Source organism: Mustela lutreola, chromosome 1, assembly GCF_030435805.1.
Source record: "Mustela lutreola isolate mMusLut2 chromosome 1, mMusLut2.pri, whole genome shotgun sequence".
Lineage (NCBI taxonomy): Eukaryota > Metazoa > Chordata > Mammalia > Carnivora > Mustelidae > Mustela > Mustela lutreola.
In genome coordinates, this window is record NC_081290.1 from 87068306 (window position 1) to 87086828 (window position 18523).

An 18523-nucleotide genomic window follows, 5' to 3' on the forward strand; every position below is an offset into this window, starting at 1 on the left:
CCACTGCGGAATCCCCCAGAGGCCACCCAAACCCCGGTGGGACAGCAGAGAGCCCGGCATCGGTGTAATGCTTCAGTGGCAGTCCTGAGAAGAGAACCGTGGTCCTCTGCCTTTCCATCCAATTCTCTTTCCCAGTGATCAGTCCACCTATGAAAAGCATACGTGCTATACCTTTAAAATTCCCTTTGCCCTTAACTGTGAATAGTGTTTCATTGTCCACTGTCATCCTACCAGAGAGGGAGCTTTGTGCAGTTGGACAAAACTCGCACCCTTGAGCAGCTGAGAGCTCAGTTTCCTCCAGTGATCCGCAGGCAGGCGAACACTGCCAAGGGCATGATTGTATATCGGTTCTCCTTGAATCGCATATAGGAATATTGTTGCTATGTGGCCTGAGCCAAACAATCCAAGTCACCTGACATCCTCCATCCAACATTTAGGAGTCATCAAACTTAATTTCCCCTTTGTGCAATAAAACACCAAGAGGAAGCTTTAATAGATTGTATTATGTAACGGTTCTATAAAAATAGCAGGCCAGCGCTGGAGCACTTCCTTCCTGGGGCCCAGTAACCTATGCTGAAAGGATACACACTGGTTGCCCCGGCAACCATGAGAGATGACACTAGGGAAAAAAACAGCAACAAAAGGGCCATTTTTTGGCTCCATCAAATGAGGTCTGGCTTCAAGCTTGTGATACAGTGAATACAGACAGCCCAGCAAAGAGAGAGGAACCAGTTAGCGATTCTACTCAGGCACCAGTAGCCCTGCAAACTGCCCCTGCTTTCAGTTTTTCCCCCACTTCGTTTTTTTTTTTTTTTTTTTTTTTTAAGATGGGGGATAAAAAAGGCCTTTCCCTAGTAATTTCATTTTTTATTTGAAAAAGCAAAATCGTCGATAGGAGTTGAACTGGGGCAATCGGCAAATAACGTTTGTTCTATTTTTTTCTTTCTCTCCTGAGGAGCTCAAAAAATAATTTTGGTTACATGCAATTGTCTTTTGTTTTCTCCTGGTAGGTTTGCAATCTGATTACGCAGGAAGCCACTGGTTTAATGGCAATCACCTTTATAAACAACCTCTAAATAAAAAAATAAATCAGGGACACTCAAGCAATAACTCATTTTAAAAGTGAATAATAACCATTTCTGGGATCCTTCCTCACAGCAGACATCAAAGGACTTTGTTTTAATAGACTATAATCTCCTCTCTCCTGCTGTCCTGAATTAGAACCCCTACATTTTATTATCATCATTACCATCATTATTACTGCCTCACAAAACAGACTGCCATTTTAATTTCAGAAAACTGGTTTTCCCGATACGCTGAGAAGAGTGGCAGAAGGTTCCTAAGTTCCTGACTTGCCCCTAAATGTTTTCCTTCTTCTAAGAGGAAATGGGCCCTCAAGCATATACAAACATGATTTGGAACCTCTGGAAAAAATAAAACCAAGAATGAATCAAATGGAATTTAGTTCAGATCTCTAACACAGAGCCACATCAATAGTTCTTTCAAAGTGATTCTTGAAATCAGTGCTCATAAATATGTAATGCACTTTTTATCCAAAAGACCTGTTTAAATCCTCATACAGTAAATGATTTATTTCAAGATTAAGTACTCTGCACAAAGCAGGCACCCTCTGATGGAGTGGGAATAAAATCCAGGGAAGCAAGTGCTAAAGCATTATGTAAATGTAAACTGCTGGGATTATGATTATCCTGTGCACTGGTATGTTTGCAGAGAGAAAGCCAAAAAAAAATTAACTCTGTATTCTTCAGAAAAATGTCTTCTATCTGTCCTGTCTCTTTGGGCTCTGTTCCTATCTCTCACTGCCCTGCATCCCTTCATTCAAAGCCTCACAGCTTCTTATAATCATGTGCCTGCTTGGCAATTCTCTAATATTAAGACTGTCTTCACAGACTGAAGGAAAGTGGAGATTTAGAAATTACTCACTTATTTTTATCAGTGTATGTCGCCAAGCTCAAGACTCTTGTCTCTGAAGAGTTCCATTTAAGGCAAAAGTCCAGCCTCTGCCATAAAGTCAGTCAAACCATCTCTCTATACCACATCTGGGTTTCCCGCAGATGGATTTAGAGATAGATTATCCTTAAACAGCAGATGCTGTTGAAACACAAAACATCCTTTATTATCAAAGTTACAAACTTCAGGCTTAAGTCCTTTAAGACCTAGTACCCTGTATCTTCAGAGAAAACATACCCAGAATGCATGTGCCTTAAAGTTACTTAGTCCTGTTTTCCTTTTGTGCTAAGGGTTTTGAAATCAACAGGATTAAGTTGCAGATAGTTGGGTGTTATCCAGATCTTTATTTTGACTCTAAAAAAGGATTGAAGAAGGCTTTGATGAAATGGACATAGTGTTAGCATTCAATAGGAGCTCAACACTAGGGGAGAAGCCGATCTTGGAAGAATACAACAGTGTATCTTGCTTGGTTTTTTGGTCTGTGATTTCAATTTACTGACACTTAAAAGTACATGGCACAAAATAAAGTGTACAGGGGTTATGAAGCTTGGCATGAGTCATTAAATCTATAAGTCCTTTGCAGTTATTAAAGAAATAATAAAATTAAACGAGAATAAGTATTTCCCAAGCTTCAAGTTCTCAATTTAGCATCTCATCTAATTGGTTCCTGAGCGGACTATGTCAATATAAATAATGATGTTAATCAACTGTATGACCATTCCATTGAGAGGTTACAAAAGAGACAGTATGGTACATATATTTCTATAGGAGAAATGGTACATAATAACGTATGAGATAAAGTCCCAGAACTGACCAAAGCTTGCTATTCCTCCTTGAAGAAACTCACAGTCTAGATTGGGGTTTAACACATAAACTTATACAAGATAACTACCACTACTAGGGACTTGGTAAAGACTAAAGAAGTACCACAGGGTAACATGCCAAGGGAGCTTTTTGGATGACAGAGATCTCTGCAGGCTGGACACCCCAGAGAAGGCTCCACGGAAGAGCCAGAACGGAGACTATCTTGAGAAAACAGATAGAATTTAAGCAAATAAAGAGAAGGGAGATTGAGAAGGGAGAAGGCAAAACCAAAGGCAGTCCAGATGCTACCAGCCACAGCACATTCAGAGTGCTATAGGTAAACCAAGTGTTTGGAGGTGAAAATAGCAGGCATGGAGGAGAGAGGCTGGAAGAGAGAAAGGCAGGGAATAGTATTGTTTGGATTTATAAGAAAGAAAATGTAGATCATTCAACATGTAACATGGAGTTATAAGGAAACCTAGCCATCACTTTCATGTGATTTGGGGCAAGATTCAATCTCTGCTTGCCTCAATTTTCTTACCTATAGAGTGAAGATCATAATATAGTAATGACATCAACATACAGTGCATTAAATGGATATAAGATGTCACATTATCCAGGGCCCCCAGTTTACATTTGAATTTCATTTAATATCCTATTACTATGTTGACTTTTTCACTGTCAAGTTGTGACATCCATTTGGTAAGACTAGATTCCCCCAACCCAGCCATGGCTATGTCCTTGTTAAAAGAAGGGCACATAGGTGGCTCAGATAGTTAAGCATCTGCCTTTGGTTCAAGTCATGATCTCCAGGTCCTGGGATCCAGCCCCATGTCAGGCTCCCAGCTCAGCGGGGAGGCTGCTTCTCCTTCTTCCTTTGCCTCTCCCACTGCTTATGCTCTCTCTCAAATTAATAAACAAAATATTAAAAAAAAAAAAAAAAGTAAAGAAAAGAAAAGAAAAAAGATCAACTGAGGGGAAGGGGGAAAAAAATCAGTTGAAGAGTTGAAGCCAGTACACTCTCCCCACGGGTCAGTGGGAGAGAAGAGGCCCGGCCAGAGTAGGCCTATATCCAAATTAAGTCAGTCCCCTGAAGACATCATACAATTTACCCACTGACAAGCTCATCCAAGGGCAGCCATGAGGAGAAAAGTGTCATGGGGTCAGATCAGAGGGTACCCTCACTGGCCCCTTCTCCCCATACCAGACAGCCTTCTGACTTACTGTTTGAGGATCTGATCAAATGCAGCAAAGGTAGTAGGTGCCTGGAAAGTGGACTCCAGTTTTGCAGGCTCCTGGAATGGCTCTGACAGTAGCAGGAGTGACTCACTTTCCAACTTTGGCCCTCTGTCAAGAGCCCCACAACACAAAAGTCCCTTTGCCCATTTCTTCCAGAGCCTCTTGGTTTTTAGTAATGCCTCTCTCATCCCTGTTGCACATCAAGCCATAGACTCATGGAACCGCTTACTTGTGACCCACTTCGTTTTGTTTACTTAAAGACTGTTTTCGTGACTTTTAGAAAGCCATGCTTGCATCTGGGATTTGTAATTCTAAGTCAGAGAAAGACAGTTGTTATGTATTGTTTAAAATTTGTTTAATAAAAAGGAATTTCTTTGAAAACATCAGGCCAAGCTTATGATGTAAATTTACTGTCTGTAAATTTACAGTGTAGTGACAGAAACTATAACACAGTATGTTAATTGATCAGCGTTGTAAGAAACATTCACTACAGCAATGAAAGAGTATATGGTGTTTTGTTTAAAAGACCTTAATTCAAGATGAGAAATAAGATGTTTTTCATTTGGGTAATTTTCCCTTTAATGTTTTTTTTTCTTTTTTATCCATCTATATTTACTAACTTTACTATAACAAATATAAATGTCTTATATAATTAGAAATGAAAAATCAAATCATATGACTTCCAATGAGCCAGCAGGTGATTTTCAACTGAAAATTTCATCTCTCAACACCAAAGATCTTTTCTGCAGTTCTTCCTACAGATCTAGAAAGGTGACCTCAGGTGTGTTCCTGAGGTTGAACAAGCACAGGCCTGATATTATAGACTCTTAACATCTTGTTGCTTAAGACTAATCAGAAATTGATCCCAGCTTCAGACTCCAGTCCTTTAGAAAAGGAGAGGTGAAGGCGAAGCTTTAGCGAACACTTTTCTTAATGCCACCAAGTTCATAGTTCACATTCCCATGTGGGCTCAGGGAAACAGAGAGCAGGTCCATTCAGAGACCCTGCCTTGGTTTTGTGTTACATAAATTCTACCTGAGACTTTCCTTAGTACAAAGCAAATCTGGGGACTTGAAAGCTACTTTGCTCCCTAGCATCAGGAGAAAAGCCACTTGGAGCAGTATTCTAATCACCTATTCAGTAAAACATTACTAAGGATCTATGCTGATCACTGTAGGGAAAGAAGGCCAGAGAAATACATCCCCACTCTGCCTCCAAGGATCCTAGGCCATAGAAGGACAGATAAAACTTGAAACTGTACCCTACTGTAAGAAAATTGTCCAATGACACAGCACGGTTTGGCCATCATTACTGCCTTTCCCTGATGTTTCTGGGCTACAGTCTTCTTAGCTTGGTAGGATTATTCCTCCCTAGTCCTCTGAAGTTAGCTATGACCATGTGATTTGCTTTGGCTAATGAAATGTGAGACAAAGTGATGGGTATCACTATCAAATAGAAGCTTTAACAACTAACACACAGTTGGGGCACCTGGACGGCTCTGCTGGCTAAGCATCCAACTCTTGATTTAGGCTTAGGTGATGATCTCAGGGTCATGGGATCAAGCCCTGTCTTGGACTCTCCACTGAGCCAAGAAGGCTGGCTAAGATTCTCTCTCTCTCTCTCTCTCTTTCTCTCTACCCTTCCCGTGCCCACACCGTGATCTCTTTCTCTCTCTCTCTTTCTCTCTCAAAAAAAAAAAAAAAAAAAAAAAAAAGAACTAATACAAGATTCAATACATCCCCTTCCTCCTGCCACAGTGACCTGTGTTATTTCAATTAGTGAAGGCTCTGGCAACCTTGAATATGAACAATGTTAAAAGAGAGTTGTGCCAGCTTGAGATGGACATGCAGTGTGGGAAAGACATAAAATTTTCTAGTTTTAAGGCAGTAACAATTTGGGGTTGACTTTTCCTGCCACATAACCTAATATCCTAATTAATACACAGGAAATCCACACATGTTATGTTCTACACTCTTATTATCTCTATTTTACAACTAAAAACTGAGTCTTATTTAAAATGATCTCCTAAGGTCACACAGACAGTAAGTAAAAGGCTCAGAACTCAAACCTGTTCTCATTTCATAATGCCTTGCAGTAAAGAGTTGTGGCCAAACCCTTGGTTTAGCAAGGGATGGCCTAAGTGGAAAAGATTGCTCCCCCTCAGAGCTAATAGGGGCAGCTTTCAGAGAAGAAGTGGGATCTTCTGTGGGCTCAGAATGGTCAAGTTTGTTAAGAATGAAAGGGCTAGGGGCATATGGGTGGCTCAGTGGGTTAAAGCCTCTGCCTTCAGCTCAGGTCATGATCCTGGAGTCCTGGGATGGAGCCCCACGTTGTAGGGCTCTCTGCTCAGCAGGGAGCCTGCTTCCACTCTCTCTCTCTGCCTGCCTCTCTGCCTACTTGTGCTGTCTGTCAAATAAATAAAATCTTTTTTTAAAAAATAATAAATAATAAATAAAAAGAACGAAAGGGCTAGAAAAACAGCATTACACACAGGTGGAAGTATAGGAAAACCACTTGGCAACACAGGGTCTAGATGCAGATAGAGTGATCGTGGTAGGGGATTCAGAAAAGGCAGACTGGGGACAGTTTATATAAATCTGTGAATGTCATCCTTAGGAGTTTTAGCTGCAGGCAACTGGGAGACATCAAATGTCTTAATGAAAATGGTGGTTCAGCATATTAATTTAGCCACATCTCTCAGCATAGATCAGTCAACAGAGACCAATTAACTATTTCAGTGATAAAGTTTAAGGGCTTGAGTAGCATTTTAGCCTTTGCAATTGATGGGAGAAGATCAATGTAATACAGCACACGAAAGAAGAATTGTAGAACTAAGTTCACTGATTGGCAGAGGAGAGGCAGACAGTAATGGGTATGCAAATATCTGTGTTAGGTAGAATGCTGCTTTATAATTGTGCCCATGGGGAATCTGCAAATTCTGATACTACAGATTTGACAAATATTATCTAATTCACTCATAGCCAAGACTCAGGAATTCTAGAAAAATTAACTAGTGGTATAGTCAGGAAGGCATGGGTTTTCATAAAAGATTAGCTTGCCCTTACTACTTAACTGACCTTGGGAAATTTGGTTTAACCTTTAAAAATCTCAGTAATACCAGGGTGCCTGGGTGGCTCAGTGGTTAAGTGTCTGCCTTAGGCTCAGATCATGATTCCAGGGTTCTGGGATTGAGCCCTGCATCAGGCTCTTTGTTCTGTGGGAAGCCTGCTTCTCCCTCTCCCACGCCCCCTGCTTGTGATACCTTTCTCGCTGTGTGTGTGTGTTCTCTCTCTGTGTCAAATAAATAAATAAAATCTTTTAAAAAATAAAAATTAAGTAAAAAATAAAAATCCAGTAATACAACTTCAAGGATCAAATACTCTAGTATATACAAGGACCTTGCAAGGTACCTGGTTCATAGCAGGTACCCAGTAAATATCAGTTTCTTCCACTAACATTCCAGACTAGATGGGGGTACATACTTATATGCAATGTTGTTTAACACTCCCTGAGAACCTGCAATGTGGATTTATAAATCTTAAATTGGCAAAGATACTCTGCAAATTTTTCCCAATGTATTTTTTTCTAAAATCACTTGCTACTAATGTAGTATTATTAGTAGTACTTTAAGAATTAAAATTCTTATAAATCACAGTAAAGTGCTCCTTGGCCACTTGGTGACACAGAAAAGAGCTGAATTGAGAATGATGAAAGGTCATTAAGCCTTTCCCCAGTTTAGAGGACATCTCATAACAAATATCAATCATCATGAACAGAAAGACGATCAAAGAGAAGAGGCTAGAAGCACTACAGCATCCTTCCGCTCTTCATCCAAGATAACAATAGTCCACTGTGGAAAATAGATAATGTCTGTTGTAACTCATGGTAACCTGTTACTGCTACCTCCTTCCTCAACACGGATACACATAAACTTGGGCAGAGAAGCATTTAAAAGAATGGTAGTCACAGTATATCAAACATGGCTCACATTCTGATCCAACAGCCATATGATCACCAACAAAGTCTCTTTCTAAGGAAGCAGTACTTGGGGAAAACAGTCTTTTACTAGGAGAAACATACCCATCCTGGCACTACTGAAGCTCACGTGCTTAAGTCTGAGTCCGGGTTCACATGTAACAAATACTAAACAATTACACATTGTAAATATTTTGTGTTCTTGTGAATATCATTAATTCCCATAACAACATCATCAATAGTTGCTACACATGCTTTAGTCTCTACAAAATAAACTTACTTTGAATCTCTTTGTCGTTACAGGAAAGAATTTCAGAAAGTATGATGATGCTGGTGCTCTGTGTTGCTTGGTTGTATCAAATATAACTTTCTTAAAGGTTTGAGAAGTTCTCAGTTTCCAGGGCAATGGCCTAAAGTAGCTCCAAGAAATATTATAAGCTTAATTCTGTTTTGAGCCATCAATTGACCTTGGTAAATGACTGGGTAAATAAATATTATTTTATTAACCTAAATTCCCATGCCAGATAAATTAAATAAATTCCTCAAGTAAATTCCCATGCCAGAAGGGAAAAAGGCAATCAGTAATTCTGGTGCATTTACTTAGAAGATTCACCGTGTGCATCTTACAAAGTAGAACTGATCTACAATCTCTTCTTTCCTAAGCAGAACAACCTTGTCCTCACCAGAACTTGACATGTTCCAGAAGAAAGAATTGGATCACCATATCTTCTGAATATGAAAGTTTCACAGCCTAACCACTCTAGTTCACTGTGGCCCAACACATGGTTAGAAATAGGCAGTATATTAGACCAGTGTTTCATTCAGACATTAGTCTCTTTACTACCTAAAAGAATCAAACAGTCCTAACCTGGAATTCAAATGAAAAAAGAAAAACAAAATAGTTCTGAATAGCCAAGCGAGTTATCTAATATCGTTGATTTGAAAAATCTAGTAACTAAGGAAGAAATGTTCTTTAAATTGTAAGGTTCTTTTAAATAAATCAATTGGGGGCACTTGGGTGGCTCAGTGGGTTAAAGCTTCTGCCTTTGGCTCTGGTCATGATCTCAGGGTCCTGGGATAGAGCCCTGCATCCATCGGACTCTCTGCTCAGCAGGAAGCCTGCTTCCCTTCCTCTCTCTCTCTGCTTGCCTCTCTGCCTACTTGTGATCTCTGTCTGTCAAATAAATAAATAAAATCTAAAATAAATAAATAAATAAGTAAATTGTAGTTTATGAGGCTTCCCTGTAGTTCATCTTCAATGAGCTTATTATAAAAGAACATCGGCAAAACTCTGACCTTCAAGAATCCAACTGTTCTCATGTCTATCATGTTAGTTGTTTGTTATCACAAGTATAACATGTTTTCCACAAAAGTTAACTATAATAAAATTGAGTATTCTGTAACAACTAAGAAAAGGAATAGGGAAAAATAAAATTTTAGCAGGAAAAAGATTCTATCCATCTAATAGCATTAATATTAATAAAGCATGCAAGAAGGAAACCAGAAAATAACTTGTTAATTAGAATTGTTTCCAAGTAAGTATTTTCCAAAGGATATCATAGGCTTCAGTCATAACTGGTTCTTAAATTATATATGTTTACAAGCACTGTGGTATTGTTTTAAAGTTTACCAATAACCTAAAAAGCTCTGGGCACATATACAAAAAAATAATTTTTTAAAATGCCACAACTAAATTAGATTCTGTGGTTAAAAAAAAAAAAAAAAAAAAATCTAAACCTTGAACTACCCCATAAAAGAGGAGGAAGGAAAATAACCCAGCTGGATAGCCACAGAATGCCAAACCAAAACTATATACTTTTGTCCCATGCCCTGAATGCCAAGGAACTTGGGATGAAAACAACCACAAGTAACCACCATGCCACCTTCTACCTTACATAGCCACACTGTTGGCAGACAAAACCCTACACGCAGTGTTCCAGCAATAATCATATGTGAAAGTCTGGTCGACCGCTTCTTCAAACAGAGGAATGACATATAGGCTTTAACCCATCTTTTCTGATGAGAGAGTCAAGGTCCAGATCTGAAACCACACCCTAGCCACTTCCTATCCTCAAACACACTGGCCAGCAAAACCTTTGGGAAATGGGCCAAATGGCAATGGAAACCCTACAACTTCAATTTCCTTCACTTCTGGTCCAGTCATTTACCAGAACTGTAACCAAGTAGCAAAATGCACTGCTTTGAGTTCCAGCTTTTTTTTTTTTTTCTTTCCCTATCCCTATCCTTTGGTAGAGATGCTCACAGTCAAATCTCCAAGAGGCAGGGAGCCAGATAATAACTGTAAGCCGTGCTAGCTAATCTCCCCAAATAATGAAGAGATAGCTGTGGCTCCTGGAGGAAGCCAAGAACCGGAAGCACATAGGATCGTATAAGAACAGCTGATCTGCAGCTCCCGCAGGAGGTAAAACCCTTTGTGGAGGAGATCAGGTTGTAGGAACGGATAGCCAATAGGACATATGCATTCTAAATGCCTCTAGTCCTTGCATTCATTTTTTGTAATGCCTAGCGTCCTTTTAAATATCAGATCATAAAGCATGGTGTGACACATTTCATCAAAGTCGCCTGGGGCAGAGATTACAGAAAAGCAGAGGACTGGAGAAGCACCATGAAGAAACTTCAGTAGTGGACAACCTTTTACATCTACTTTTCCAAAGTATACGAGAAAAATTGCTACTTGATTAGTACTTGATTTATATCATGATAAATAATAATAATGTCAATAAAGCTCTAACAGGGCCCTTAGCTTGGATAGATAGTCAGTAAATGAAATCAACTGGATTTATTCATTCTACAACACTGACTGAGAATCTACCATCTGCTGGGCAGTCTGTTGGACCCCGGGATTAAAGAGATTAAAAAACCTATTCTTGCCTTCAGGGATCTGTTTAGCCCCACGATGATAAAGGTCATGCAGAGCAAAACCATACCAGAAACATACCAAGAGTATTAAAATGACCAGATTCCAAGACTGTGTGAAGTTCAATGTGGAAATGCTTCTGAACAGGACAAAGGAAACACCATCATAACATCGTCTTACAGTTGTACATCTTAGCATACAAAAACCTGGTTTTGTTGATGAACATTTCTGATGGTCGACTACAACCATTTGCTTTCATATTTCATGATACTACACTACTTCAGAACCTGGAGGAACCTAGAAACACTGACTCCTCCTTTTAGAAATGAGGCTCTGAGAAGTAGAGTGACACACCCAATCTCAAGTGCATATTAACACATGGAGTGCAAAACAAGGAAGAGAATGAGGGAGGGAGAAAGGAGGGGAAATAAGTATTATTTGCCGAGGGCTAACTGTTTTGCCAGACATTATTATTAAGCTATCAACATCTAATGCTTATAACAAAATACAGCAAAGTAGATATTATTACCTCTACTTTACCGATGAGGAAACTGAGGCTCAGACAGGTTAAGTGACTTGCCCAAAGCCACATGGCTAATAAAGAGCAAAGCCTGTTCATTCAACACCTCATAACGATATCACAGCTCCCCTTCATCAGCGCTGCTCTTTTTAGAACTGCCTCTTTGGAACAGAAGTCGGCTCCCCCTCCTTGGAGGGCTCTTAATTGGGGCTGACTTTGAATCTTCAGGACCAGTGTGATGTTAAAAAAAAAAAAAAGAAAGAAAGAAAGGAAGAGAAAAGGAAAGGAGGGAGCAGGAAGGGGGGAAGGAAGGAAGGAAAGAAGGGAGGAAGGAAAAGGAAAATACATTCACTAACGTTCAGGATCCTTCCTAATCTAGGAAAGCTGATATTGCTCAGATAACTTCTCCCCCTAACAATATGCTTCACAGGGCTTTTCACAGAGGTCTAATTTTCATTTTCACCCTAAACCTCAATATTCACCATGTGCTAGTATTTAGCTTCCAATAATCCATCTCTATCATATTATTGTTCCTTGGCTGCCAGAAATCTCTTCAGAGGCCTTATTGGAAATGTTACTAACCCTTCAAAATGCCGACTGGCATCATTCTCGAACTGTTCTGTCACATCATCTCCAGCACCATCCTCCACCAAGGCATCCAGGAGGAAGTCTTTGCAACACATGTAGGATTAGCTACAGATGAGTGGCTGTAATCTATTTAAGAGGTCTGTGTAAATGCAGAAAGGAAATCACTGTAAACTCCATTCCCTCAAGACAAAGTCTGTTTACAGGAACTATTGATTAAAAATATTAAAACAACTCCCTCCCATGCTGGTGAATGCCTATTTTTTAGTGATTATAGTCACCAATAAAAGTAGTGGTTAAAATATACTTAAAATAAGTACCACATTTACATTTGAAAATATTTTCAGCAGAGCAGGAAATGTTGAATTGTTTTGAGGGCAGTTAAGAAAAATGAGTTAAAAAAAAAATAGCACAGAGAGTTTTCTTACCTTAACTGCCATAAATGAGACTGTATCACAACAATGCTTTTTAATTTACCAAACTGTAGAAAGAATGGAGAAATTAGAAGTCAATTATCCAGATTCCTAAACATGTCCTGCAGTCACCAGCTAATTGTTTAAGCTTCCACTTCCTTTTGTCTGTGTGTTGGGTTTGAAGGGAGGAGGAAAAGAGAAAGGGAACACATAGAAAACAGATGTGGAAATAAATATTTATCAACACAAAATCTTGGCAAGCGTTGATCTTTATATTGCCCTCACACCACGTTTTCCAAGTTTTCGCATTTCCCCAAGCCCCAAAGAATTCAAAGCTAGAAAAGAAGATAAAAACCTTTTCTAGGTTTTCCACAGAGTTAGGGAAGCTTCTTTGGAAAATTCTGATGCCTCCCCCTTAATCTAATATTAATAAATGTTTTTGACCAAAGGAATTTCTGCCAGAGAATGAGAGAAATAAAAGGTTCATTTAGCTGGTTTGTCCTGTCCTTGGACTTCCAGGCAGAATAAACAGCACCTTGTGACAAAGGCGGACCACAGGCTGGCGGAGCTCCAGGCAGACACTGGGGGATGCAGTCTGTTTATCAGACAGCACATTGTCTTAACCAGGATGTGGTTGGCCTTTGTAACAAGAAGTATGCAAATGAGTTTCCCAGAGACCCAACACCCTGCCCCCCCACTACCCCTCCCTCTGGCCCCCACTGGGGGCCTTCAGTAGACACAAGCTAATGGTGGCTGTCCTGAGAACAGAGCAGAGAGCTGCAGAGAGACAAGGGGAAAAGGAAGCATCCAGAATTAACCAGATTAGCCCTACAAAACTTTTCAAGAAACACACCACAAAGAAGACAACTCCAAACCACCCTGCTTCAAGAGGGGGAAAAAAAATTTGTTTTAAATAGGATCGCAAATTTTTTAATGCTCAAAAACTAAAAGAATTTTTAATCTGGCTCATTTATTCTCAGCACAGGCAAATGCAACAAGGCTTTAAAATGCTCCGTTTTCTCTCGAAGGAATACTGCATATCCAGAGGATCAGCAAAAATGCTGCCAAGAGTATCTCTATTAACTTCAAATATAAAATGGTGCTAATAGTGGTACCTACGATATTTGATGGCTGGAAGGATTAAATGTAATGAATAGCAAACAATTTAGCACCATGCCCAGCATATTATCTGTCTCAGAAAATGTTAGGGGGGTTTATATTATGCACATTATTGAACGATGCATCACAAAAGCACAAAGAATGAGAAAAGTACCAGAGGAGAAGAATAAGAGTGGGAGAGGCAATTAAGGAGAAGAAAGAACAGTACACCACTTGCCAGTTTAAAGAGTTTAATGAATTACTAGTTTGTATAGACTTTGGAGTCAGGCAGGCCTGACCTTACATAACACTGGGAAAATTCCATAATCCCCAGTCTCTGGGTTATTTACCTGTCATATGAGTACAACATTTACTTCACAGGGCTATGAGAAGTGAAGGAGACAACACATTAAAGTGACTAGCCCAGTGCCAGGCACATAGAAGCCACTCAATAGTGGCAATGATTTGTTTTATTTACACAACCCTATAGTTGGGCTCAAATTTACGCTTTGTAGCGGTGAGATATTAGGCAAATTACTTAACCTTTCTGGGCCTTAATTTTCTTAACAGCCAACCAGGGATAACACCTCCCTCACCAGGTTTGATGTGAAGATTAAATAAACTGCAATGCCTTTAGTTAGCTTCTGGCACTAAAAGCAGACTAGCCATTACTGGTGCTAATTTATTATTATTAACATTTATTACTTGATGTGTATAGTTAATCTCACTTTACTGCTAAATTCAGTGAGGCATGCAATGGTTAGCTGGCTTAACTGTGATCAAATGGCCATTTCTGGCCATCAGAACTGTACCGGGTATGTTGGAAAACTTTCATATAATCCTAAGAACTGATATTAATTATGCCTCATTATTTCAAGGGATGTCTTCAAAGTAGGCAAATAATGGTTTTCTCAAGATGGTTGGTTCACCTTCTTCTAGTTCCCTCAAAGCACCTGTCACCTGTGAAACAATTTTTCCCTTAGCCAGAATAGAAAGGAATAGGAGTAGAAAGAATGGAAAACCAATATCAGAATCATTTCAGAAAAAAAAAAAAAAATCTGACAAATTTCAGTTACTAGGTATGTTCTATACTGAAAATGTTTCATCTGGCTACCTCCACATTTCTACAAGCATGGTGCCAGATACTTATATGAGCAAAGGATGGCCCAGCAAATACAGTCGTTCCCCTTTATCCACAGGCAGATACATTCTAAGACCCTCAGCAGATGCCTGAAACCACAGGTAATACCAAATCCTATATGTACTCTGTTTTTTCCTATACACACATACATATGATAAAGTTTAATTTATAAATTAGGCATAGTAAGAGATTAACACTAACTCATAGCAAAAGAAATTATAACAATAGACTGCAATAAAAGTTCTGTGAATGTGGTCTCTCTCTGTCTCTAAATATCTTATTTTACTATACCCCCCCTTCTTGAGATGATGTGACATGACAAAATGCTTATGTGATAAGATGAAGTGAGGTGAAAGGAGGCGTTCTGATGTAGCTTAAGGTTACTACTGACCTTTTTTTTTTTTTAGATTTTACTTATAAGTGACCTCTATACCTGATGTGGTGCTCGACCTCATAACCCCAAGATCCAGAGTTGCATGCTCCATGGACTGAGCCAGCCAGGCACCCCCTGACTTTCTGATGATAGGTCAGAAGGAGGGTCATCTGCTTCTGACCCAGTCATCAGTGGGGAACTGAAACCACAGAAAGAAAACCACAGATAAGGGGACTATTATATACTAATGAAGACATTTCAGGTTTTTCTGATATATATTAATACAAAAAGATTTGTATACTATAAATAAGATGCCTCATTTATATGCTTTTCTAGCAGCTCCCCCATATCTGCAATATAAAACATGTCGTGCTTCGTCATGATTTCTTTCATTTTCCCAAACTTTTTAACTATTGAGAATTTGAGAGAAGTGTCTCTGTCTTATTTCGATCTGTACCTCCTGTGACTAGCATGTAGCAGGATGGGGCCAGAAGCCACTCTGCCTGGATTTAAGTCCCACCTTTAAAATTCAATAGCCATTGGGGTGTCTGTGTGGCTCAGTCAGTTAAGTGACTGCCTTCAGCTCAGGTCATGATCCCAGGGTCCTGGGATCAAGCCCTGGATTGGGCTCCCTGCTCAGTGAGGAGCCTGCTTCTCCCTTTTCCGCCACCACTCCCACCTGCTTGTGCATGCTCTCTCTCTCTCTCTCTCTCTCTCTCTCTCTCTATCTCGCATGTGTGCCCTATCTCAAATAAGTAAGATCTTTAAAAAATAAAATAAAATTTAATAGCCATGTGACCCTGCAGTGATGTATACATCACTGAAATTCTCTGTGCCTCAGTCCTTACAACTATAAAATTAGGGTAAAAAGAGTATCAGCCTCATGAGACTGCAATGAAGATTAAAGACAATACATGGCAAGGGCTTAGAATGGGACCATTTTGGAGATTCAATAGTAAATGCTGTATTCTTTCACTACTACTATTATCATTATTAGTGATAACTGACAGACATGTTCCTACTCGTGTACAGCTCACATATTATTGCTTGAGACAGATAAACAAATATATCAGTAAGAGTAATCAGGTAGCAATGTGCACTGTGATGAATAAAGGGGACTGTGATGAAATGGAGTTGGAAAACTATTTAGATTGGAGGGTCAAAGAAGGCCTCTGATAAGGATGTGATAATTTAAAGTAATACCAGAAAGAAACCAGATTTAAGGAGCCATGGAGAAAGAACATTCCACAGACAGGGGAGACTAGCCCCAGAGCCGTAAGCAGGAAGGAGCTTGTCTGGTTCGAGAGCAGAAAGAATGCTGGTGTGGTTTGGCCAGAGTATAGTCAGTGAGAAAGAAAGGAGTAGGAGATAATGCTGCAGAGGTGGGTGTGAGCTAGAGAATACAGTCTGTGTAAAATCAGGGGAAGAGTTTGAATTTCATTTCAGGTGTGGCGAGATGCCTTGGTCAAGTCTCACGAACTTACGATCTCATTCATATTTTAAAATAATCACTCCGGATGCTATGCAGTTTGGAATCAGGGAGTTAAATTTGAAAACTCTTGCATTATTACTGCAGACCAAAACAAAACAAACAAAAAGAAGGTAGCTTATATTAGGATGGTAGTGGTGGACACAAAAAGTAGACGAATTTGAAGATAAAATGAACCAGATGTGCTGATAAATCAACAATATAGGTCACTGAGGTAAATATACTTATTAAAGGAATGAGATGTCCAGATTACATTGTACTTTCCTAAATTAGTGCTTTAGGTTTATCTCTAATTTAAACTCAGGTAAGTCAGAAGGTCTAAAATGGATATAAAAAGGGATAAAGCTATATTTAAAAAAACAATTCCAGTAAGTATGGAGGAAAGCTGAAAACTTCAGGGCTGTTGATCCTGTTCCCTCAGCAAGACCTGTAGGAGGCTACAAGTCCCTAGGGAAAACCCTTCTTACTTCGAAGTCCCTTACCAATTTGACATGGAGAAAATAGGCAATATGGATTAATAGAGTAAGGGGGCTGGGTTTCTGCACCTGGGGTAGTGGGTGACTCCTCAAAGTCTCTGTGGGGAATGAGAGGGAACCAGAAGTTCCCATAAGCCTTAGTGACGAGCCCAGAAGAACTAGACAGGCTGTTGCAGCAACAGAGACCCGGTGTGAGAGAAAGAAGAAACCACAGAATATGAATATTACTCAATCCAATGCCCATACACCCCAAAACCCAGAGGATTAGTCCTACCTCAACACAGTCTAGCAAAAGAGACTAATAGGGACACAGAGAATGGTGACAAATCCATGTCACTGTTATCCATGTTATATAATCCCACCTCATATTCCAAGATGTCTCCTAGAGGACATCCAAAAAAACCTGAGCATTTACACCAAAGAACATAAGTAACCCTAAGGAACTAGGATACAATTAACTGGAAGGTTCTAAATTTCTTCCTTTCTAGCAGAGTAAAGGCTTATGAAGAAAATTAGCTCAAATATAAAAAATAAAGAAGCGGGAGGAGTCAAGATGGCGGAGAAGTAGCAGGCTGAGACTACTTCAGCTAGCAGGAGATCAGCTAGATAGCTTATCTAAAGATTGCAAACACCTACAAATCCATCGGCAGATCGAAGAGAAGAACAACAATTCTAGAAACAGAAAAACAACCACTTTCTCAAAGGTAGGACTGGCGGAGAAGTGAATCCAAAGCAACGGGAAGATAGACCCCGGGGGGAGGGACGGACTCCCGGCAAACAGCGGAGCAACGGAGTACAAAATCAGGACTTTTAAAAGTCTATTCCGCTGAGGGACATCGCTCCAGAGGCTAAACTGGGGTGAAGCCCACGCAGGGTCAGCGTGGCCTCAGGTCCCGCAGGGTCACAGAAAGATCAGGGGTGTCTGAGTGTCGCAAAGCTTACAGGTAGTAGAATGGGGAAGCTGGCTACAGAGACAGAGCCGACAGTGAGCTCACAGGTCAGGGTTACCTTGAATCGGTCTCAGGCTCGCTGAACTTGGAGCGCGGCCAGAGGTCAGGCAGACGGGAGTTACTCGGCGCTGTTCTCTGAGGGCGCACTGAGGAGTGGGGACCCAGGCTCTCGGCTCCTCCGGGCCAGAGACCAAGAGGCTGCCATTTGTATTCCCATCCTCCAGGACTCTACAGAAAGTGCTCAGGGAACAAAAGCTCCTGAAAGCAAACTCGAGCTGATTACTCAGCCCCTGGTAAGGGCGGGGCAATTCCACCTGGGGCAAAGACACTTGAGAATCACTACACCAGGCCCATCCCCCAGAAGATCAACAAAAAATCCAGCCAAGACCAAGTTCACCTACCAAGGAGTGCAGTTTCAATACCAAGGAGATCAGCAGAATTTGAGAGGAGAAGAAAGCAAAGCACAGAACTCATGGCTTTCTCCCTATGATTCTTTAGTCTTGCAGTTAATTTAATTTTTTTTCTTTTTCATTTCTTTTTCTCTACTTCTGCTAAACTTTTTGTAACTTTAACCCTTTTCTTTTTTAACATTTTTTAACTAGTTTATCTAA

At 40.0% G+C, this 18523-nt stretch overlaps 1 long non-coding RNA gene across 4 annotated transcripts in view; it reads right to left on the bottom strand.

Moving 5' to 3' along the window:
- LOC131828128 (uncharacterized) overlaps positions 1-18273 on the bottom strand; it is a 198491-nt gene extending 180218 nt beyond the window's left edge. Inside the window, exons 1-3 of one of the 4 annotated variants that reach the window (XR_009352245.1) lie at positions 17971-18273; positions 15058-15196; positions 12401-12453 (exon numbers count right to left, since the gene is read on the bottom strand). This is a non-coding gene — a long non-coding RNA (uncharacterized LOC131828128). The remainder of the gene's footprint in view (positions 1-12400; positions 12454-15057; positions 15197-17970) is intronic. The other 3 variants (XR_009352252.1, XR_009352254.1, XR_009352248.1) reach the window with 3 other exon arrangements.
- Positions 18274-18523: the final 250 nt, after the last annotated feature.